General features: G+C 39.4%; 1 protein-coding gene across 6 annotated transcripts in view; it reads right to left on the reverse strand.

Annotated features, from left to right (window-relative positions):
* MALRD1 (MAM and LDL receptor class A domain containing 1) overlaps positions 1 to 21,123 on the reverse strand; it is a 743,525-nt gene that overhangs the window by 568,232 nt on the left and 154,170 nt on the right. Inside the window, exon 1 of one of the 6 annotated variants that reach the window (XM_045162715.1) lies at positions 13,138 to 13,243. The exons of the other annotated variants lie outside the window; for them this stretch is intronic. The gene's annotated coding sequence lies outside the window, so the exon portion shown is untranslated. Of the gene's footprint in view, positions 1 to 13,137; positions 13,244 to 21,123 lie in introns of those variants that run through there. 6 annotated transcript variants of the gene reach the window in all.

Raw genomic sequence — 21,123 nt, forward strand, 5'->3', positions numbered from 1 at the left:
TCGAGAGATGAAAACACAAAGACTGTACGAAGTAACTGAAGAATGTAGGGTGAAAAGAATCACAGACCAGGGACCAACAATGTACCTATGCTTTTAAAGAAGATACAAGGAAAGCAAGATTTTTCACATATTCAAAGAGAAAAGGCCCAATAAACATATAAATTTCTACAGTATAATTATTCAGGATTCTAGGAGAAAAATTCATAATTTTGCCCTATTATTAAACATTTCACACAATTTAGCATTTCCTCACTCTGTGTTTTGTTCTATTTCAGAAATATTTATTCTCCCCACCTCTCTGCTTTGTAAGTGAATTGCCTACTCCTTTCTTTGTACATCTCTTAAATGCTGATTAACCTGATAGTTCCATGTTAGTCCTCCTCTGTGCTCAGATTATATTTTCCAGGCTTTCTCTTCATGCTCATAATTTCAAGTATCATCTATATATTGTTGTCTCCCAAGTCCATATCTGAAGCCCTGATATGACATGCTGAAAGTGAAAGTCACTCAGTCGTGTCTGACTTTTTGTGACCCCATGGACTGTATCCATGGAATTCTCCAGGCCAGAATACCGGAGTGGGTAGCCTTTTCCTTCTCCAGGGGATCTTCCCAATCCAGGGATTGAGCCCAGGTCTCCCACATTGCAGGTGGATTCTTTACCAGCTGAGCCACAAGGGAAGCCCAAGAATACTGGAGTGGGTAGCCTATCCCTTCTCCAGTAGATCTTCCCTACCCAGGAATCAATCTGGGGTCTCCTGCATTGCAAGTGGATTCTTTACCAGCTGAGCCACAAGGGAAGCCCACGATATGACATGCTACTCAAACCTGTATTTTAAGTCTTCTTCCTGAGTATATATACACATACACACAGCACATAGACAGACACTGTGACTTCTCTACTTGCATCAAAAATTAACCTCATCTTCCTTTCCACCACCCACTCAATGAGCCTTTACTCCCATATTCTATATTTCAGTGAACAGCACCACCTTGCCAAGCCAGGAACTGATATGTTGGTCCAGGACTACTCTCACCAACTATCCATCAGTCATCAAATCTCATGAGTTGAATTCCATATATGTCAAGTGAAGACTCCATCACTTCTTATCTCAGCAACACCCTGAATCAGATGTCTCCTATCCACAACTCATTTTCCATTCTTCAGGCAGAGTGATCATTTTCAAAGCATAAGCCACTCCTACTTATTTCCATCTGAAATAACTGTAAGTGCCATATGCCCTCGCAGCTTACCTGCTGCAGTTCACTGCTGATTGAATCCTCCTCTGTGTTCTCCATCACAATTTTGCTTAAGCATGACCCTGGCAGTTTTCTGAACATGCATCTCAAGACTCCAGATCTGAGATCTCCTTCCTATCCCAACCACCAGATGCATAAATTAGTCTTTAGTTTTCCAATTTTGAAGACTATCTTTGAAGTATCTTGACTTATTTTCTCAGGTTGAATTAAGTTTTGTCACCGGATTGTCTCTCATAGTCTTCTGCTCACTAATCTTAAATACTTCTGGGTCTGGTGTGGTCACTGATGTTTACTTCAGTGATTCCTCCACTAGTCTATAAGACTAGAGCTGGACTGTGACTTTCTCACTATTGTATCATGAGTTACTAGCAAGGTCCTGGCAGATAGGTCAGTAAGTAATTCCTTATTGAATGTAATTTAGGAGAGCTTACCATCATTTCAACTTTTGCTGCTGCTGCTAAGTCGCTTCAGTCGTGTCCGACTCTGTGCAACCCCAGAGACAGCAGCCCACCAGGCTCTCCCGTCCCTGGGATTCTCCAGGCAAGAACACTGGAGTGGGTTGCCATTTCCTTCTCCAATGCATGAAAGTGAAAAGTGAAAGTGAAGTCGCTCAGTCGTGTCCAACTCCTAGCGACCCCACGGACTGCAGCCTACCAGGCTCCTCCATCCATGGGATTTGCCAGACAAGAGTACTGGAGTGGGTTGCTTTGCTAGGCACATGTAAATAAATGCAAGAGTTGAAGTTTTTAGTGCCTCTACATAAAAGGGATATAATTCTTGTGTTCAATGTGGCTTTTTTTTATTTCTAAATCTTGTGCTGTTTTTAAAGGTCCTTTAGATTTTGAAATTGCAATTTTGTGTTGCATTGGCAATACACTCCACCACCTGCCTACACTAAATAAATAAAGACATGTATCATGTCAAAACTCATTCCAGATTTTCCTTTTCAAGTAAGGAAGACAAAAGAGAATAGAAATGAGAGAATGTTATAAAGAAGAAAAAAGAATAAGCAGAAGAGTGTAAAAAGGCATGAAAGCATAAAAACATTTCAATTTTATATTCTAACTCTGAATTCAGGTCCCTTAACATTTTATATGATCACTATTTTCCATTTGGAAAAAAGTTACATATTTCATTGCTGTCATAGCTGTTGATTGCCTAGTTTCAGCTGGGAAACTCCTTTATTAACCGTTACTGTCTCCTAAAACTAACATTACTCTATACTGTTTAAGTGCCATTCATCATTTAGACAAGAAATGAACTGGAATAGTGGCACCCAAAGTAAATCAGTATAATCCAGTAAATAAAGCAAATTTATATTTTGTGGCCAAAAGGTAAAATTATAGTCAAGTGATAATATAGTAAATCACTTTTTCTCTACATATACCAAAAGGGGTATAAAATGATCCTGGTAGCACCCAGGGACGTTTTTATCTAGTTTACTGAGGAAAAGAACAAGTCTTAGAGATCCAGTGCTCGTACACTGGGCTCTGTGCATTATATACACTGTCTCATTATATCCAAAACATCTTGCATTTCCCTAGATCTAAATTTAAAAAATAGTACTCAGTTGTCCAAAACCACATGATTATTAAATGATGGTACATACCTGGATTAGAACTCGAGAGATGAGTTCTAAAATTACATAGTCTAAAAAAGGACTAAGCTAAGCTAAGCTAAGCTAAGTCACTTCAGTCGTGTCCAACTCTGTGCGACCCCATAGAGGGCAGCCCACCAGGCTCCCCCATCCCTGGGATTCTCCAGGCAAGAACACCGGAGTGGGCTGCCATTTCCTTCTCCAGTGCGTGAAAGTGAAAAGTGAAAGTGAAGTCGCTCAGTCATGTCCGACTCCTAGCAACCCCATGGACTGCAGCCTACCAGGCTCCTCCATCCATGGGATTTTCCAGGCAAGAGTACTGGAGTGGGGTGCCATTGCCTTCTATGTAATTTTAATTGGTAATAATTGTTCAATAATTTCATAAGGCAATATAAAGGTGAGATTTCCAAGAGGCAAAGTGACAGAGAATATTCATTTTAGAAAGACATACCATTCTATCTTTTTTAAAATATTGAGAAGCTACTTTACACTAGACATTGGGGGTGGGGGTTAGGGAGATAGGAAAGACACAATTAAAAAAAAAAAAAAAGACAATGTCCCTAACTTGAAATTACAACTTGGAAAGGTGATATGAGACATTTATAAAAAAATGTACTCACACTGATTCTAATTTTGGCTAAAAAGTGGTAGGTTATACTTTATATTTAAAAAGCAGCATTTTCAAAATACAAGAAAGTTAGATGATAGATGGAGTGGAATATAAACTGTTTTAAAATATATAATTGAATCCTGAGCCCATAAAACTCAAAGAAAATTCCCAAGAGTTGGAAGAGAAATAGGAAAAAGGAAGTAGCATTAACTCAGAGTTTATTACTGAAAGATGGTACTAAAGAATATTTTAAGGAAAATTTCAGATGAGTTCAAAATGACTGAAAGAAGGTATAAGATGCATGAAGAAGACATGAGAAAGCACTTGCTCTATTATAGATTGAAGTGACCCATAACCCTAATCTTGAAAGATGAACTGAGAAAGGTCATAAAAAGATTTGGATTTATATAGCATACTACTACTACTACTAAGTCGCTTCAGTCGTGTCTGACTCAGTGCGACCCCACAGATGGCAGCCCACAAGGCTCTCCCGTCCCTGGGATTCTCCAGGCAAGAACACTGGAGTGTGTTGCCATTTCCTTCTCCAATGCATGACAGTGAAAGTGAAAGCGAAGTCGCTCAGTCGTGTCCGACTCTTCGCGACCCCATGGACTGCAGCCCACCAGGCTCCTCCGTCCATGGGATTTTCCAGGCAAGAGTACTGGAGTGGGGTGCCATTGCCTTCTCCTTATATAGCATAGGGAAATCCAATTGCTATCACTGCAGAAAGCCAGAGGAAGAATATGCGAGGAAATAAATTCCTGACACCTTCAATAAGGATTCCCATAGGTTATGATCATCCAAATAAGAACTCGGTGAAAAATTAACTGGCAAATCACAAACAAGTCTATATAACTCTGGGCCATCACAAATAATCAAATAAACAAAGGTACAATTACATACCCAAAGTGTCATACACCAGCATTATGTAATAGTGAATAAAAATTATTTATCAAAGAGTTTAAAAGATTAAAATTTTAAAACAAGCACAAGGAAAGAGACTAAGCATGATTTTATAAAAGTGCCCAGGAAAAATATAATCATTGAGAATGAAAGTAAAGTAAATGGTAGAGGCAGGAAGAAAAAAAAATGAATAAAAATTTAGTGAATTGGAAGATAGATATTTTTTAAATATACAAAATGCACCATTGAGATGTATGCAAATATTTTAAAGTATAGTTTAACAGCCTGGAACATAGAATCATAGAATCCAACATATGACTAAATGAAACTTATAAGAGAGATTAAAAAAAAGAAATATAGACAGGCAATATTTGAAGTAAAAATTTTCCAGAAAAGAAGGGCATGAACTAGTAACCCTTTTGATTCCTCCAATTGTCTACAACCTCTTCTAGAAGACAGAAGCAGAGGGGATGCTTCCTAACTTATTCTATGAAGACATGCATGTGTGCTCAGTTGTGTCCCATTCTCTGTGACCCCGTGAACTGTAGCCCATGAGGCTCCTCTGTCCTTGGAATTTTCCCGGCAAGAATACTGGAGTAGGTTGCTGTTTCCTACTCCAGTTCTATCAGGGCAGCATTACCCTATTACCAGACAAAAGACAAAGGAAGAAAAGTTACAAACCAATCTTTAATGAACATAGATGTAAAGATCCCCAACAAACTGAAGGCAAATCAAATCCAGCAATGTATAAAAATAAATGTGTGTGCATGCAAGCTAAGTCACTTTCATCATGTCCAAACTATATGCCAGTCTATATGTTACCAAGTGGAATTTATTCCAGATGTGTAAAATTGGTTCAACATTCAAAATCAATTAATGTAATCCATCACATCAACTGTCTATAAATAAGAAAAATTATGATTATATCAACTGATGCAAAAAAAGTATTGGACACAATCCAACATTAATTATAATTTTAAAAAACTCTCAGAAAACCAGGAATATAAAGAAATTATCTTCTTGATGAACATGTACCAAAATCCCACAGCTAATATCATACTTAATGGTGAGAAACTAGGTGTTTTCTCCCTAAGATCAGAAATAAGGCAAGAATGTCCTCTTTTCCTATTCAATATCATACTGAAAGACCTACATAATGCAGCAAGGAAACACACGCGCACACACACGATATACTGATTGGGAAAGAAGAAATAAAACTCTTCAATTTTTTATGACAATTTTACATGTAAAAAAAAATTTTTTTTAATCACATATTAACAAAATATCCTGAAACAAACAAGTGATTACAGCAAGGTTACAGGATCCAAGGTTAGTATATAAGGTAAACCACTTTCCTATATACCATAATGGAAATTAGGCTTTGAAATTAAAAACACAGAACTATTTTTATAAGTATCCAAGAAATGTATAAATATAAATCTAAAAACATATGCATAAGAGTAATATACAGAAATATAAAGTTTTAATCTAAAAAAATCAAAGAAAATTTGAATAAATGGAGAAACATCCCATGTTTATGGATAAGACAACAATGTTAACAGCTCTTCCCAACTTCATGTATGAACTCAACACAATTCCAATAAAAATCCACCAAGTTATTTTATGAATATTCACAAAATGAATCTAAAGTTCACATGAAAAGGCAAAGGCTCAGAAAAATCAATCCTGAAGAACATTTGAAGACTTCACAACAGTGTGAATATACCACCTAATTTCAAAAGTTAGTATAAAGCTTTAGTAATCAGAACAATGTGGTACTGGTTAAAGAAGAGTTAAAACTAATCAATGGAACAGAATGGAGAGCCCAGAAACAGATCCACACAAATACAGTAAGTTGGCTTCTGACAAAGGAGCAGGGGCAATTCAGAGAAAGAATAACCTTTTCAACAACTGGACATCCACACAGGAAAAATATTAATATATTTTTAAAGATATTAACATATAAACACAGACTTTAGAGCTTTTACTTTCATTAATTCAAAAGTCGATCATAAACCAAAATGTAAAAAGTTTAACTATAAAGTGCAGAAAATAACATAGGGGAAAATTGAGGGGACCTTGGGCTTGGCAATGATTTTTTACATGTAATATCCAAAGCACTATATATAAAAGGGGATAAATGTATAAGTTTGATTTTATTAAAATTAACAATGTCTCTCTGAAAGACTAAGTGAATGAAAAGATTAGCCATAGACTGAGAGAAAATCTTTTTCAGTACATTATCTGATAAACGTCTTGGGTCTAAAATAACAGAGAACTGTGAAATATCAACAATGAAAAAAAAAAAGCTAATTCAAAATTGGACAAGAAGAAAAAAAAACACTGATTAGAGACTTCAATCCAAAACCTGAAACTATAAAATTCCTAGAAGAAAGCAGAGGGTGTAAGCTTCTGGACGTTCATCTTGGCAATGTTTGTTTGTTTTGGATTTGACGTCAAAAGCAAAGGCTGCAAGAGCAAAACTAAATGAGTGGGGCTAGATCAAACCTCAAAGCTTCTGCAAAGCAAAGGAAACCATCAACACAATGAAAAGACAATCTATGGAAATGGGAGAAAATATTTGTAAATCAGATAAAAGGCAAATATCTAAAATATGTTTAAAAAATTCGCACAACTTAATATCAAAAATAAGAATTATTATTCAATTTTAAAATGGGAAGAACCAAATAAACATTTTCCCAGAGAAGATGTAGATATGACCAAAAGGTTCATTAAAAAGTGTTTAACATCAATAATCTTCTGGGAAATCCAAATCCAAATCACAATGATGTATTACCTCATACCTGTTAGAATGGCTGTCTTCAAGAGACAGGAGAAAATAAGTGTTGGTGAAGATGTGGAGAAAAGGAAACTCATGCTTACCGTTGCTGGGAATGCAAATTGTACAGCTACTTTAGAAAGCAGTTATGTGATTTTCTCGGAAAATTAAAAATACAAATACCACATGATCCAGTAATCCCACTTCTGGGTATGTAGCCAAAGGCAATGAAAATGGGATATTGAAGACGTATCACGCTCCCATATTCACTGCAACATTATTCACAACCATCAAGTTACAGAAGTAACCTAAGTGTCTGTCAACAGATGAATAATGGATAAAGAAGCGGTACGCGTACACATGGAGTATTATTCAGCCCTGAGAAAGAAGAAAATAGCACCAGTTGGGACAACATGGATAGACCTTGAGGACATTATGCTTAAAGAGCCAGACAGAGAAAGACAAATGATATATATCACTTGTATGTGGAAAAGGCTGAACTCATAGAAATGGAGAATCCAGTAGTGATTACAAGGGACTGGGGATGGGGGAAAATGAGGAGAAGCTGGTCAAAGCTTATAAACGTCTACTCAGAAGATGAATAAATTCTGGGGATATGACGCACGGCATGGTAATTATGGTCATTACCATTACATGACATAACAGAGGTGTTTGCTAATGTGATGGCAGTCATCATTTTTCAATATTTAAGTGCATCAGATCAACATGTTGTATGTCTTAAACTTAGACAATGTTATACATCAATTATATTTCCATAAATCTGGGGAAAATTTTAATGTGGGAAATTTGAATAGATACCTCACCTAAAGAAGATATACAGATGGCAAATAAGCATATGAAAGGATAATCAACATAACACGTGTTCAGGGCACTGTGAGTTAAAACAATGATATAATATTACACATCTATTAAAATGGCTAAAATCCAAAAAGGGAGAAAGCCTCATCCCCTGTTGATGGGAATGCAAACTGGTACAATCACTTCGGAAGATAGCTGGTAATTTCTTGCAGAACTAAACATATTCTACCTTATGACCCTGTAATCACACTCCTATTTAACCAAATTATTTGAAAACTGTGTTAACACAACTTATTTATAACACTTTATAAAATCACCAAAACTAGAAATTATCAAGATGTCCTTCAATATCTGAATTATTAAACAAATTGCAATATATCTATACAATGGAATAATATGTAGTGATAAGAAATAAGCTATGAAAAGAAGGGAAATTAAATACTTAAGTAAGTCTGAAAGCTATACATGATTTGATTCCAACTACGTCCCATCACTTCATGGGAAATAGATGGGGAAACAGTGGAAACAGGGTCAGACTTTATTTTTCTGGGCTCCAAAATCACTGCAGATGGTGAGTGCAGCCATAAAAGACGCTTACTCCTTGGAAGGAAAGTTATGACCAGCCTAGATAGCATATTCAAAAGCAGAGACATTACTTTGCCAACTAAGGTCCGTCTAGTCAAGGCTATGGTTTTTCCTGTGGTCATGGATGGATGTGAGAGTTGGACTGTGATGAAGAAGGCTGAGCGCCGAAGAATTGATGCTTTTGAACTGTGGTGTTGGAGAAGACTCTTGAGAGTCCCTTAGACTGCAAGGAGATCCAACCAGTCCATTCTAAAGGAGATCAGCCCTGGGTGTTCTTTGGAAGGAATGATGCTAAAGCTGAAACTCCAGTACTTTGGCCACCTCATGCAAAGAGTTGACTCATTGGAAAAGACTCTGATGCTGGGAGGGATTGAGGGCAGGAGGAGAAGGGGACGACAGAGGATGAGATGGCTGGATGGCATCACTGACTCGATGGACATGAGTCTGAGTGAACTCTTGGAATTGGTGATGGACAGGGAGGCCTGGCGTGCTGTGATTCATGGGATCGCAAAGAGTCGGACACGGCTGAGTGACTGAACTGAACTGAACTGATATGACATTTTGGAAAAGGCAAAACTATAGAGATAGTGAAAAGACAAGGGGTTGCTCCTGCTTCCAACTCAAGATCAATCCAAAAAAGTTAAATATGCTCCCCCCAAGCCAATGCGTAACATGACTCACTTTTTATTAGCTGGTCCACCTCCAGCTTCCCTATGGCAACAAAATCCATCAAATCCCACCTAAAGCCCTCCCTTTTCCTCATTATGAAACTTCCTGCCTGCCTTTGAGTCTGTGCAAGTGATGGCACTGACCCTTGCTATACCAAGCTTGGAATAAAAAGCCTCTGTGTGTTCTCATTTGGGCGGTCTTCGTTTATTTTCACATCGGCAAGAACGTTAACACCCCTTCCCCTGACACCCTTTCCCCTCTGCCTTCACTCTAGTTGTTCTGCCCATTCTGGGAGAAGGGATGCATCAACTCAGAATTGCAGAGATGAAAGCACATCAGATGTGTTTAAAGGACAGATACTCAGTGTGTCCAGCAGTTTACAGTGATTCTAGCAGCTAGCCGCTCTTTTCATTAACACCAAGCACTGCCAGCTTGGGGAGGGGACAGCCAACTTGAGTAGGGGACACAGCCAGTACACCTGCCGAGAGAGGCTCATGGCCAATCCACAGTTACACGCACAACACAGATCCCCCACACATCCCATGACCCCAAGGTGGAGGGGAGAGGTCAACAGCAGGCCAACCCCTTCCCTGATCCATGATGCTATTACACTAAGTTCTGAGGATTCAGGGCACTCTTCAGAGCAAGAATCCCCAGGGGCTTCCACATGGAGTTTTTTTCTAATTGGAGGATAACTGCTTTACAATAGTGTCAGCTTCTGCTATACATCAACATAATCAGCCATAGATATACTTATGCCCCCTCCCTCTTGAACTTCTCTTCTACTTCCCTCCCCATTTGACCCCTCTATGTTGTCGCAGAGCACTGGTTTGAGTTCCCTGAATCATACACGAAATTCCCACTGGCTTTCTATTTTACATATGCTAATGTATATGTTTCCATGAGGTTTTTTCTGCCCAGCCAGTGTCCTAGCTTAAAATAGCAGGCCTGCCCTGGATGGACATTTAAACATCTCTGGAGCTTTGCAGCTGTAACTATTCGGCACCTGTCTCCTGCCCAGCCATGCCCATCCTCACTCTTCCACTGCTGAGCTCTCACTTTGAGCCCTCAACTGCTTCTAAGGACCTGCAGGGCACCAATAACCACTTAGCAGTAACCATCCAACTCTGTCACCTTTGAAAGCTTTGGTTTCCCCCAGTCTTTCAAATACCTCAATGGTTGTATCCTTGAGGGCACTGATTTCCCAGGTCACTATTGGTGAAATCATTAGCAGGTGGGCTATCACCAAATAAGTGTCAGGGATTATTTTGCTCCACAAACCACTCAGAGTGGTGTCCATTTCACCTGCAAGGTCACAAGTACACCAGTTCCCAAACCTTATCTCACCAGCTTTCCTCTTACACTACTTTTGCTAAGCAAATCTAAGAGCAGATCCCAAAATGGAAGACAAAAAACTGATTAAGTAGGGGTGGTGGGAGGGTCCTCATGATGAGTAAAGGACTGAGAGCTGGAAGAGCAGGAAGATAACCTTCTAACAACCTTGGACAAAAGAGGGAAGGGGGCTTGGATTGCAAGAATCTGTGACTATAGCAAGAAAACTTTCTAGAAAGCAATCCTTCACTGTATAAACATTATCATCAAGCCAGTGACAACACCTTAGAGAAAGAGCTTTGTGTTAGAGCAGGCTCTTTTTTCCCTCCAAATAAACATATGGTTTTTGCCTTTAAGACTTGAGAACGTTATGGTGAAAACTTGGGTCCCACGGGACTTGCACGTATAGTGTGATGATCAGATTCCCAGCAGAGCAACAGCCATCCGGAGACCCTGGAGGAATCAAAACTGTATGACCTCTCAAACTGTGGAGTTCTATTGCTTTCCCCCTCAGTGGGGTGGGTGTTTGTTATTATGAGTTTCTGCCATAAAATAAATACAGTATAGACAGCCAACTGTGCAGACGTGAAGAGAGTGTAGGAGAGCTCAGATTTTCCACAAATGTTAGAGTTTCTATGAGCACAAGGGTAAACTTTTTCCCAAAGTCTTAGCAGCAGGTAGAGGCAGGTGGTGATCTCAACCCACCAGCAACCTCAAGTCTTCAAAACCCATCCTACTGAGAAGTGACTGTGAGAGATTCTGGTTCTTGAGTCAGGCTCCCAGAGTGCAGCCGAGTTCACTGAAATAAGATGCTTCAGCAGCCAGGCTGTCTGCCATAGCCCTCAGGCCCTGCCGGACTCCTCTTTCATTGCATTTAATATTGATTTTGATTTTAAGAAATAAGATAAAATATTGATTTCAAATTTAAGGGAAAGGGCATATTATGAAATGAATCTCTCTGGCAAAGCCTTGCAAGGTGGTGTTCTCCCTTACCATGGTTAGCAATAAATTCACCTTTGTCTTATCAAAAGCCTTTGCTGTAATGTCGGGGGAGCCAACCAGCTAGAGAAGAGTGTCACCAAATGCTGAGCCACCAGGAAAGCCTGATAAGAATTACAAAGGGAAGGAATTTGAAACTAATAATTTGGAAGATTCAAGTAGCAAGGGATGCACAGCTTGGCAACATCATAACAATGATGGACTCTCTGATGTTAAGGCAACCAGTGCAGGAAATACATAATTATAAATGAAGAAAAACAAATTCATTGGTGTTCATGTGTGTCTGTGTTTAGGAAAAAATAAATAGAATGTGGACCATATTATGTTATCTATCAAATGGCCAAAAACTCTTATCCCTCCACATGACATAGAGAAGACTTGGCATTGTAGATTTAAAGAGAGAAGCCACACAGACAAATCAGACATGGAATATGCCAAACGTTGTGATTAAATCTTAGTGATTCATAGTTCTTTGACATTTGCTTTTGTGCTTGACCTTTGTCCTTTGTTCTCTGGCAAGAGTGCAGAGGCAAGGGAGGGAGGGAGGGAGGAAGCCACAGGACAGGCTGCTTGATATAATTACAAAACTTCACAGAAGAGTGCTCCAAAAGCCTGAAAGAGCAGGAAGATGTCCAAGTGAATAATAGAGAAAGATTTTTTGTCCCCTTTCTTTGCTCTTCAATGGTAAACAAAGACATCTGCATTTCTAACTCTATTCACCATTCTGTTCTCTCTTGAACTACTTTCGCTTCAGCTTTCTAAAGGGCTGGATGTGTTCAGAGTCCTTAGAATTATGCTTGAATAAAATCCAGTCAGAGACTATATGATGCATATGGTATGGGTTTGGAGTGAGAAAGCATGAGTCAGAGACACTTGTTGGAACACACTGAAAGGTACTTTTAAGGCAGATGATTAACAAAAGCAAACAGGACTAAGAGAAATTAGAAAGATTCATGAAGTAAGGCAAAGAAAAGAATCAATCAATAAGAATGTGGAATAGTATATAGAAGGCAAGATAACTATAATTGTTAGAAGGTGAGGGACACAGGATGAGATGGTTGGATGGCATCACCAACACAATAGACACAAGTTTGAGAAAACTCCAGGAAATAGTGAAGGACAGGGAAGCCTGGCATGCTGCAGTCCATGGGTCAGACACACTGGTCAGCCATGACTAGTCAGACACATCTTAGCAACTGAACAGCAACAAGGTAAGTAGAAAGTAAAATTAGGAAAGGAAAAGTAATACTATTACCATGAAGTGTGGGTATGTTGTAGAAACAGAGAAATTACTTATGAAACAATCCAAAGATACATAGTAAGTATAATTTAATGTGATAGAGCATCCAATCTGAAATAAGACTAGAATATGATTGTTGTGGACAATTCTGGAATCTAATAAAAAGATATATTTTTGTCAAGGCTATGTTTGGAGTACTTAGAAGAAAATGTGAGTGTTATTCATTGCTCACTGCCATTCTTTGGAGAATTGTGTAGTAGTGATGGAAACTAAAGCACCAGGGGGTGGAATAAGAAAACTATGATAAGAAAGCCAAAAAGTGGGGGGAAAGGAGAGAATTTACCCACTTGATCTCGCCTCCCGGTGGCGTAGGGATGGGTTGCATAGGCGAGGAGGTCACCAGGTGGCATTAACAGAAAAGCTTCTTGCCATGTCTTAGTCCATTTGGACATCTGTAATAAAATACCATAAACTGAGTGACTTATAAACAACAGAATTTTATTCCTCATAGTTCTAGAGACTGGGAAGGCCCAGATGCAAGTATCAGTTTTTAGGACTCATGTCCTGGTTCATAGACAACAGTCATCTTCTCCATGTCCTCACATGAAGGAAGGGATGAGAAAGCACTCTGAAGTCTCTTTTATAAGGGCATGGATTTCATTCACTTTGACCTAATCAAGCTGCAAACCTTGGGGATTTGATTTCAACTTAGGAATTTTCCGAGGACACCAACAGTGCATGGCATGCAGGAGGCAGAAGACAAAAGGTGCAGGCTGAGGAGCTGAAATGAAATGTATGAGGATCTCAAGTGGCATCAGGAAAAGTTGATGCAAACAATACTGAAAGCCAAGATACAGGATGAAAGCACCAAGGTTGTCAAAGGAGAAACTGAATGTTAGGCCACTCCAGTGTTCCGAGGTCAGAAAGATAAGGAGCAAAAGTGGCAGAGAGGCTACAGATGGGAAGGTAGGATGAAAGCCAGGACAGTGAGACATTCCAGAAATGAAATTAAAGAAGGAATTCAGGAGGAGACAGATCGTCTGTGTCAAAGGCAGCTGAGAGATCAACTGAAAGTAGAACGATGATACAGCAACCCTGTGAAGCTTTTTGGTGACTTTGTCGGGGGCAGCAGACAAGGGCCTACTTGGAGTTCAAGACTGAAAACGGGGAGAAGAATTGGGAGAAGTGATTACAGATAACTCTTTCCAAGAGTTTTATCTCAAGGGGGATAAAAGTGGGAGTGAAAAAAAGTGAAAAGTGAAGGTGAAGGGGCTCAGTCCTGTCCGACTCTTTGTGACCCCATGGAGTGTAGCCTACCAGGCTCCTCCATCCATGGGATTCTCCAGGCAAGAATACTGGAGTGGGTTCCCATTTCCTTCTCCAGGGGATCTTCCCGACTCAGGGATTGAACCCAGGTCTCCTGCATTGCGGGCAGATGCTTTAACCTCTGAGCCACCAGGGAAGCCCCTATAAGTGAAGTGAAGTCGCTCAGTCGTGTCCGACTCTTTGCGATCCCATGGACTGTAGTCTACCAGACTTCTCTGTCCATGGGATTTTCCAGGCAAGAGTACCAGAGTGGGTTACCATTTCATTCTCCAGGGGATCTTCCTGACCCAGGGATCGAACCCAGGTCTCCTGCATTGCAGGCAGACGCTTTACCCTCTGAGTCACCACGGAAGCTCATAAAAGTGGGAGAGTAACTGACAAAAAGACGTGAGATAAAAGGAGCTTCACTTTTTAAGAACAGGAAAATGGAAACTTGTTTGTGTGCTTAGGAGACTAGCACAGAAGAAAGGGACCAGTTAACAATGCAAAAGAGGAGAAAACTGCTACAGGAATAGCACTCAGTAAAGGGGATATACACTAGCATCTTGGGGGAGGAGCTGCAGGGACTGTGGATCCATTGTCCACTGGAGATGGGGCAGAGTGAATATTAAGAAGGCAGGTAGTTAACCATGGTGGAGCAGAAGGTAGTTCCCTCTGCTGCTGCTGCTAAGTCACTTCAATCAAGTCCATAGACGGCAGCCCACTAGGCTCCTCTGTCCCCTCTGGATTACTTGAATTTTCTTAAAGACCTGGAAAACAAAGTCATGAGCTGAGAATGCATGCATGCAGGAGAGAAGATAGTGGAGGCTCAAGGAAAAAGGAGATGTATAAAATAATCCTACAGGAGAGAAGAGGAAATGAAACGCACCAAGGACAAGTATATGATAGGGATAGCATTCAGAGCCCATGGAAGGGATGATGTGGGGCTTATTCGCCAGACTCTGGAGTGAGAGAGATTGAATAAGAACCCAGCCTCCACCAGCTTCCACCTATGTTATCTGGGCAAGTTAGCTAACCTCTCTCTCTAACCCTCCCTTTCCTGCTCCATAAATTAGTGTGCTAAGTTGCTTCAGTCATGTCTGACTCTCTATGACCCCATGGACTGTAGCCCACCAGGCTCCTCTGTCCATGGAATTCTCCAGGCAAGAATACTGGAGTGGGATGCCAATTAGGGATAATAATAATATTGATATTTTCTCACAGAAAAGAGGATTCACTGATTAGACGGATGGATGGAGAGACAGACAGAGAGATAGATGGGTAGAGATAGGCAGCATAAAAATGTGCCTGAAACAAAGTTTTATAGGAAAGATGTTATCTATCCTGATGTTAATGACCATGGATTTAAATTCAAGGTAAATACCCAAAACCAATAGTTATCAAATTCACTTAACTCCCTCTTCTTTCACCACAAAATACAGTAAGTTACCAAGTCTTGTCAATCCTGTTTTGTGTGTGTGTGTGTGTGTGTGTTTAATTTTTGGCTAGACCATGGGGTTTGTGGGATCTTAGTTCCCCCACCAGGGATCAAACTGTCAACCTTGGTGGTGAAAGCACAGAGTCCTCACTACAGGACTGTGAGGGAATTCAAGTCTTGTTAATTTAAAAAAGGAAACTTTAAGGTATAATGTTGCATCATATAAAATTACTGATGTTCAATTGCTGATTTTCTACAAATATATATATATATATAGTTCAACTTACTATGTTCCCTAACTTGTGACAGACCAACTTTAGATAAGGGGCCCAAACCCTAACAGACTGTAAAATTTTTGTCCTGCTTTATTGAAAAAAGTGAAAGTGAAAATGATAGTCACTCAGTGGTGTCTGACTCTTTGTGACTCTATGGATTGTGGCCGGCCAGGCTTCTCTGTCCATGGAATTCTCCAGGCAAAAATACTGGAGTGGGTAGACATTCCCTTCTCCAGGGATCTTCCCGACCAAGGGATTGGACACAGGTCTCCTGCATTGCAGGCAGATTCTTTACTGTCTGAACCACCAGGGAAGTTTACTGGAAAGTTCCTTCAAATGCCAGAATACATCTGCCTTTCCATATCTTTTTCTGTATCTATTCCTATCCTATTCTAGAACTTCAGGACACACTCTCACACACACACATGCATGTACATCCCTTTTAAAGACTTTCTTTTTAAAACAATCACTGGCAAAAGATATTTTTCTAAATTGAAGAAAAAGACATCTAAGACAGTCAGGAAATAAATGAGTGATGAACACTCAGCAATTGAAAGCAAAGTGATGGATCCACTGAGTAGAGAAAGATCAATTGAGCGCTGGAGGGAGGAAAGGATGCTTTAGCAGGGCCCACCCGTGCATTTCACCTGAAACAGATTTCCCAGAAAAATATCATGAAGATGAAAGATAAGGCAAAACCCCAAGAGGCAAACACCCTGAAAACAATAACAACCAAACCAACCCTCTAAAAAGTCAACTCTCATTAAAAAAAGAAAAACAAAAAACACAGGAACCCTCAAGCCTGAGACAAAATGACTTGATTGTTTTTTCTTCAGTATATAATGCAATGTGTTCCACTCGGTCAAACATTCATTCCATCCTGAAAACTTCCAAGATAACCACAGTTACTTCAGATTGAACTCGGTCAATTTTAAAAAAGATTCTCAATTCTTCTGAGCAGGTTTATAAGCCTGTTGCATAGTAATTTACTTTAAAAAAAAAAAAATGTGGTTACAGTTTCTAAAGAGCTGAAAACATCATTTACATTCAATCTGCTGCTTGGGTGGTGAGTGAGACCGTGTTAGTGGTCGCTCCGAGCCACCTTCCTTTTTAACCAGAGAGAATGCCCAGCAGATGAACAGGCTGCCAGGTCTCCCTTGACTCCATGCCGGAGGAAAGCATCTAACAAACATTATCAACTTTGAAATATAAACTTCCACCCATGTTTACACAGGGACAATTTTATTTTCTAACTTAAAATAGCAAAAATAAGTTATATCTCCAAGAGGAACTCACTGTCCAACTACTTCATTTTGCAGCTGAGGTGCCAAGATGCATAATGAATACGGAATTAATGTGATTTCTACACATTTTAATTGCCAAATTCAAGTTGAATGAACTGTATTAATGAAAACGCAAGGAGTTTCAGTAACCCTTGGCTTAATCCATATTTAACAAGTATTGACAGGCTTTTTTTTTTCTTTTTCTTCTAGGAAGGCAATAATCAAACACCATCTGCTGCCAGTTAAATGCAACTAATTCAATTGTTAAATTACAAATGTAAAGGACTGAGTTATAAATATGTTTGATTAAAACAGACGCTGGGCAGATTTCTTTTGGTAGTGGCTGGTGCTGCCAACTCAATCATTGAAGAGGGGAAAATTCATCCTCTTTCCTTCTTTCTTTCCCCCTCATGCTTTGCAGTTTCAGTGTATGAGCGCTTTTGTCAGAGAATGAGCAGAACAAGAAGTGATAAATATACATGCGTCCCTTCTAGGTCTATGGCTCCAAATAAAAGCAGTAACACCACTTCTTGTTTTAAACAACAACACCACAAGTGACCAAAACAGTGTACAGCTAATGGTAACTATAAAACTGTTTTTCTTTGTACTGTAGCATTCAGAATCATGAACTTCTAAACTTCTAGACTTAAACATTTAGTCAATGAAACCATTATTAATCACTGCTTAATCCATTCTGAGTCTATTTCCACTCTGAGTCTATTTATGGAATTTATATTCTCCAGCTTATAAAAATATCTAGGAATTTTAGTTACATATGGCAGATGGTCTCTCTGCTTCCTAAGCTACCTGATATAAGGATGAAAGAAAAAAAGATATAGATGCAAAAGTACAAAGAGATTAGGAAAGAAGATGAAAGCAGAAATGAGATTAACAAATTTTGAAAGATGGAAAGTAGATGGAGAAGTTGTAAAGGGCTTAGCAGAGGTGGGGGGAAAAAAAAATTATGTCTCACAGAAAGCCTGAGGATCTCAGCCACTGGAGGCACCAATGCCTTGGAAAGCAGAGTAGAGTTGAAGGAATGAAAATTAGACTTTATTAAAAGCTGGAATACAAGTCTTAGATGCTCAGCTCTCTCCCTAACCCAGCACAGCCATGCCACCGTCCTCAATTCTAGTCCTTTCTCTCACTGCAACTAGAGAAAACCCACGGATAGCAACGAAGACCCAGCACAGCCAAAATAAGTAAATTAAAAAGGAAAAAAAACATGTATATATGTATATAACTGAGTCACTTAGATGTACAACAGAGACTGGCACAACATCTAAATCAGCTGTACTTCAACAACAAAAATTTTTTTTTTAATCAGCTAGACCCATGCTCATCTTTTCATACCACTTTAGATTTTTCAGAATAGTCATAATTTCAAATATTTCATCTCACTACCGTGATAAGCAAGCTTATGCTTTTCAGATAATGTGACCTAATTTTCTGCTTGAAAATTATTGTTACTCTGTATGTTTCACTGGGCTTCTCTAGTGGCTCAGTGGTAAAGCAACTGCTTGCCAATGTAGGAGATGTGGGTTCAATCCCTGGGTCAGGAAGATCCCCTGAAGAAGGAAATGGCAACTCACTACAGTATTCTTGCCTGGGAAATCCCATGGACAAAGGAGCCTGGCGGGCTACAGTCCGTGGGGTGCAAAAGAGCCTGATTCAATTTAGCAACTAAACAACAACAAATTTTAACTTAGGCGTATCAAAGAACTGAATGCTGCACGGTCTATCTAAACCTTTTATACCAGATACAGAAAAACCTATTACCTCTGCCTTCGATGTGATAAAGGTCACCTTTAGACAAAACAATCACCATGTGCTGTTTTAGTCTTGGCATTTAAAGAATTACAGCTACCGCTTCAGAAATATAGATCCATTTTGAAATCACATGTCACAGTTTGCTTAACATTTTCAGATAGCTAAATCATATGGTACACTGCACGTAAGGTGTGGGTGTGGGTGTGTTTGTGTGCGCCTGGGCTCAGTTGTGTGAGTAACGTGAAGAACTTTAAAACAGAATAAATGGTGGATGAGGAAGCAAAGGGGGAATAAAGAGACAATATTTTCTTATCTACCAGTTCACCAAATTCTCTTAACTGAATGAAGTAGATTAAACTTTACAGATGAGGGAATTAAGGTTTAGAGAGCTTTTAATTTGCCCCAGATCACACATCAATTTTGGAGAAGGAAATGGCAACCCACTCTGGTATTCTTGCTTGGAGAATTCCATGGATGGAGGAGCCTGGCAGGCTACAGTCCATAGGGTCACAGGGAGTCGGATACGACTGAGTGACTAACACATACATCAATTCAATTGAATACTTATTGAGCAGATACTTTGTACCTGATACTGCACCACCACACACCAGGAACACAGTGGTGACAGGTTTTACACAGCTCACCAAGTCAGAGAGAACAGATAAGAAATCACTGACGGATAAGCAAGGTACCATGGCAGCCAAGCCAGCCTTCCTGGGAAATTAGCAGTTAAACTGAAACCTGGAAAACTGGTAGGAATTTGCTGGGCAAAATTAGTTAGTTTTCGTGCATGTAATACTACTTTCGTATTTTTTGATGAGAATTTTAGGGAATATCCAATATGTACAATTCATGTTTCCCATCTGCTATGGATAAAATGTGTCCCCCCAGATTTCATAATTTTGAAGCCCTAACCCCAATGTGATGGTATTTGGAGGTGGGACTTTTGGAGGTTAATTAGGTTTAAATGAGATCATGAAGGTAGAACTGCCATGATAAGATTAATGTTCTGGGGAAAAAAAAAAAAAAGGAAAGAGAGACCAGAGCTTTCTCCTACCATGTGAGGACAGAGAACTCTGCCAGCCAGAAGGCAGGTTCTCACCAGAAATGAAATCAGCTATCAACTTGTTCTTGGACTTCCAGCCCCCAGAACTGTGAAGAAATTCATGTCTGTTGGCTAAGCCCAGTCGATGATATTCTGTTATTGCAGCCCAGGCCAATTAAAACATTTTCTTTATAAAACTCCAAATCCAGCTAGGATGGCAGAAGAGAAGTATAAACCAGTAAGTCAGAAACAGGCTGGATAAAACGGATTGGATAAACAATAAATAAATAAATAAATCCATATCCAAACAGTCATTGGATAAAATGACTGTTTTGAATCCAAATTCTTCAAATGGCTATACCTCTCCAAAACAAAGTTGTCAACTCTCTAATAAACATATTGACCTTATAGAATAGTTGTGAGAATTAAATGAGTTAATAAACATGAAGTCCTTGTAAAGGGCTCAAAAAGTGATAACTACCATCTTTATGATAACAAGAGATGTTATGAGACTGTCGAAGAAAAATTAATCAATCAATCTAAAAATGAAATGGAAAATTTTATTCAAGAAGAATTTGAGAATTCTAACCTGGGAACAGCATCTCAGAAAGCTCGGAAAACTGTTCCACCCATTAGAAGTCAAAGCACAGTTACAGGCATTTTTTGAAACAGAGGTCTATACAATAAGTGGTGCATTATTGACAGTTTACACAATCCAGATCTAAGTGTCTTGAGCCTTTAGGAGATTAGGAAGGAATGTTATCTTAAAGGAGTTGTTGCTGTTGGGAGAATGTAGCTCTTTCTGGTTGAGCGGGTTCTTCTGCTGATCAGACCCAGTTTGTTCAACACATAATACAGATAAACAATGCACAGTGCAGGGAGTGAGGAGGCCAAAGGGCAGAGAAAAAATTTTCTGTTTATATCTTTCTTGTCTTGCCATAAAATATGAATTTCATTTCACAATTCAGTACCTATTTATGTGCCAAATGATTAACTAGTATAAAAAAATACTCAGTTTTCTCTTCAATATTTTTGCTCCTTCCTCCCTTTGGAACTCTGGAGAAGAAATGGCAACCCACTCCAGTATTCTTGCCTGGAAAATGCTATGGACAGAGGAGCCTGGCATGCTACAGTCCACGGGGTCACAGAGAGTCATACAGAACTGAGCAGACATGTAAGCACACCCTTTGGAACTCACTCCCATCACTTCTCCCCAG

Source organism: Bubalus bubalis, chromosome 14 (assembly GCF_019923935.1).
Source record: "Bubalus bubalis isolate 160015118507 breed Murrah chromosome 14, NDDB_SH_1, whole genome shotgun sequence".
Lineage (NCBI taxonomy): Eukaryota > Metazoa > Chordata > Mammalia > Artiodactyla > Bovidae > Bubalus > Bubalus bubalis.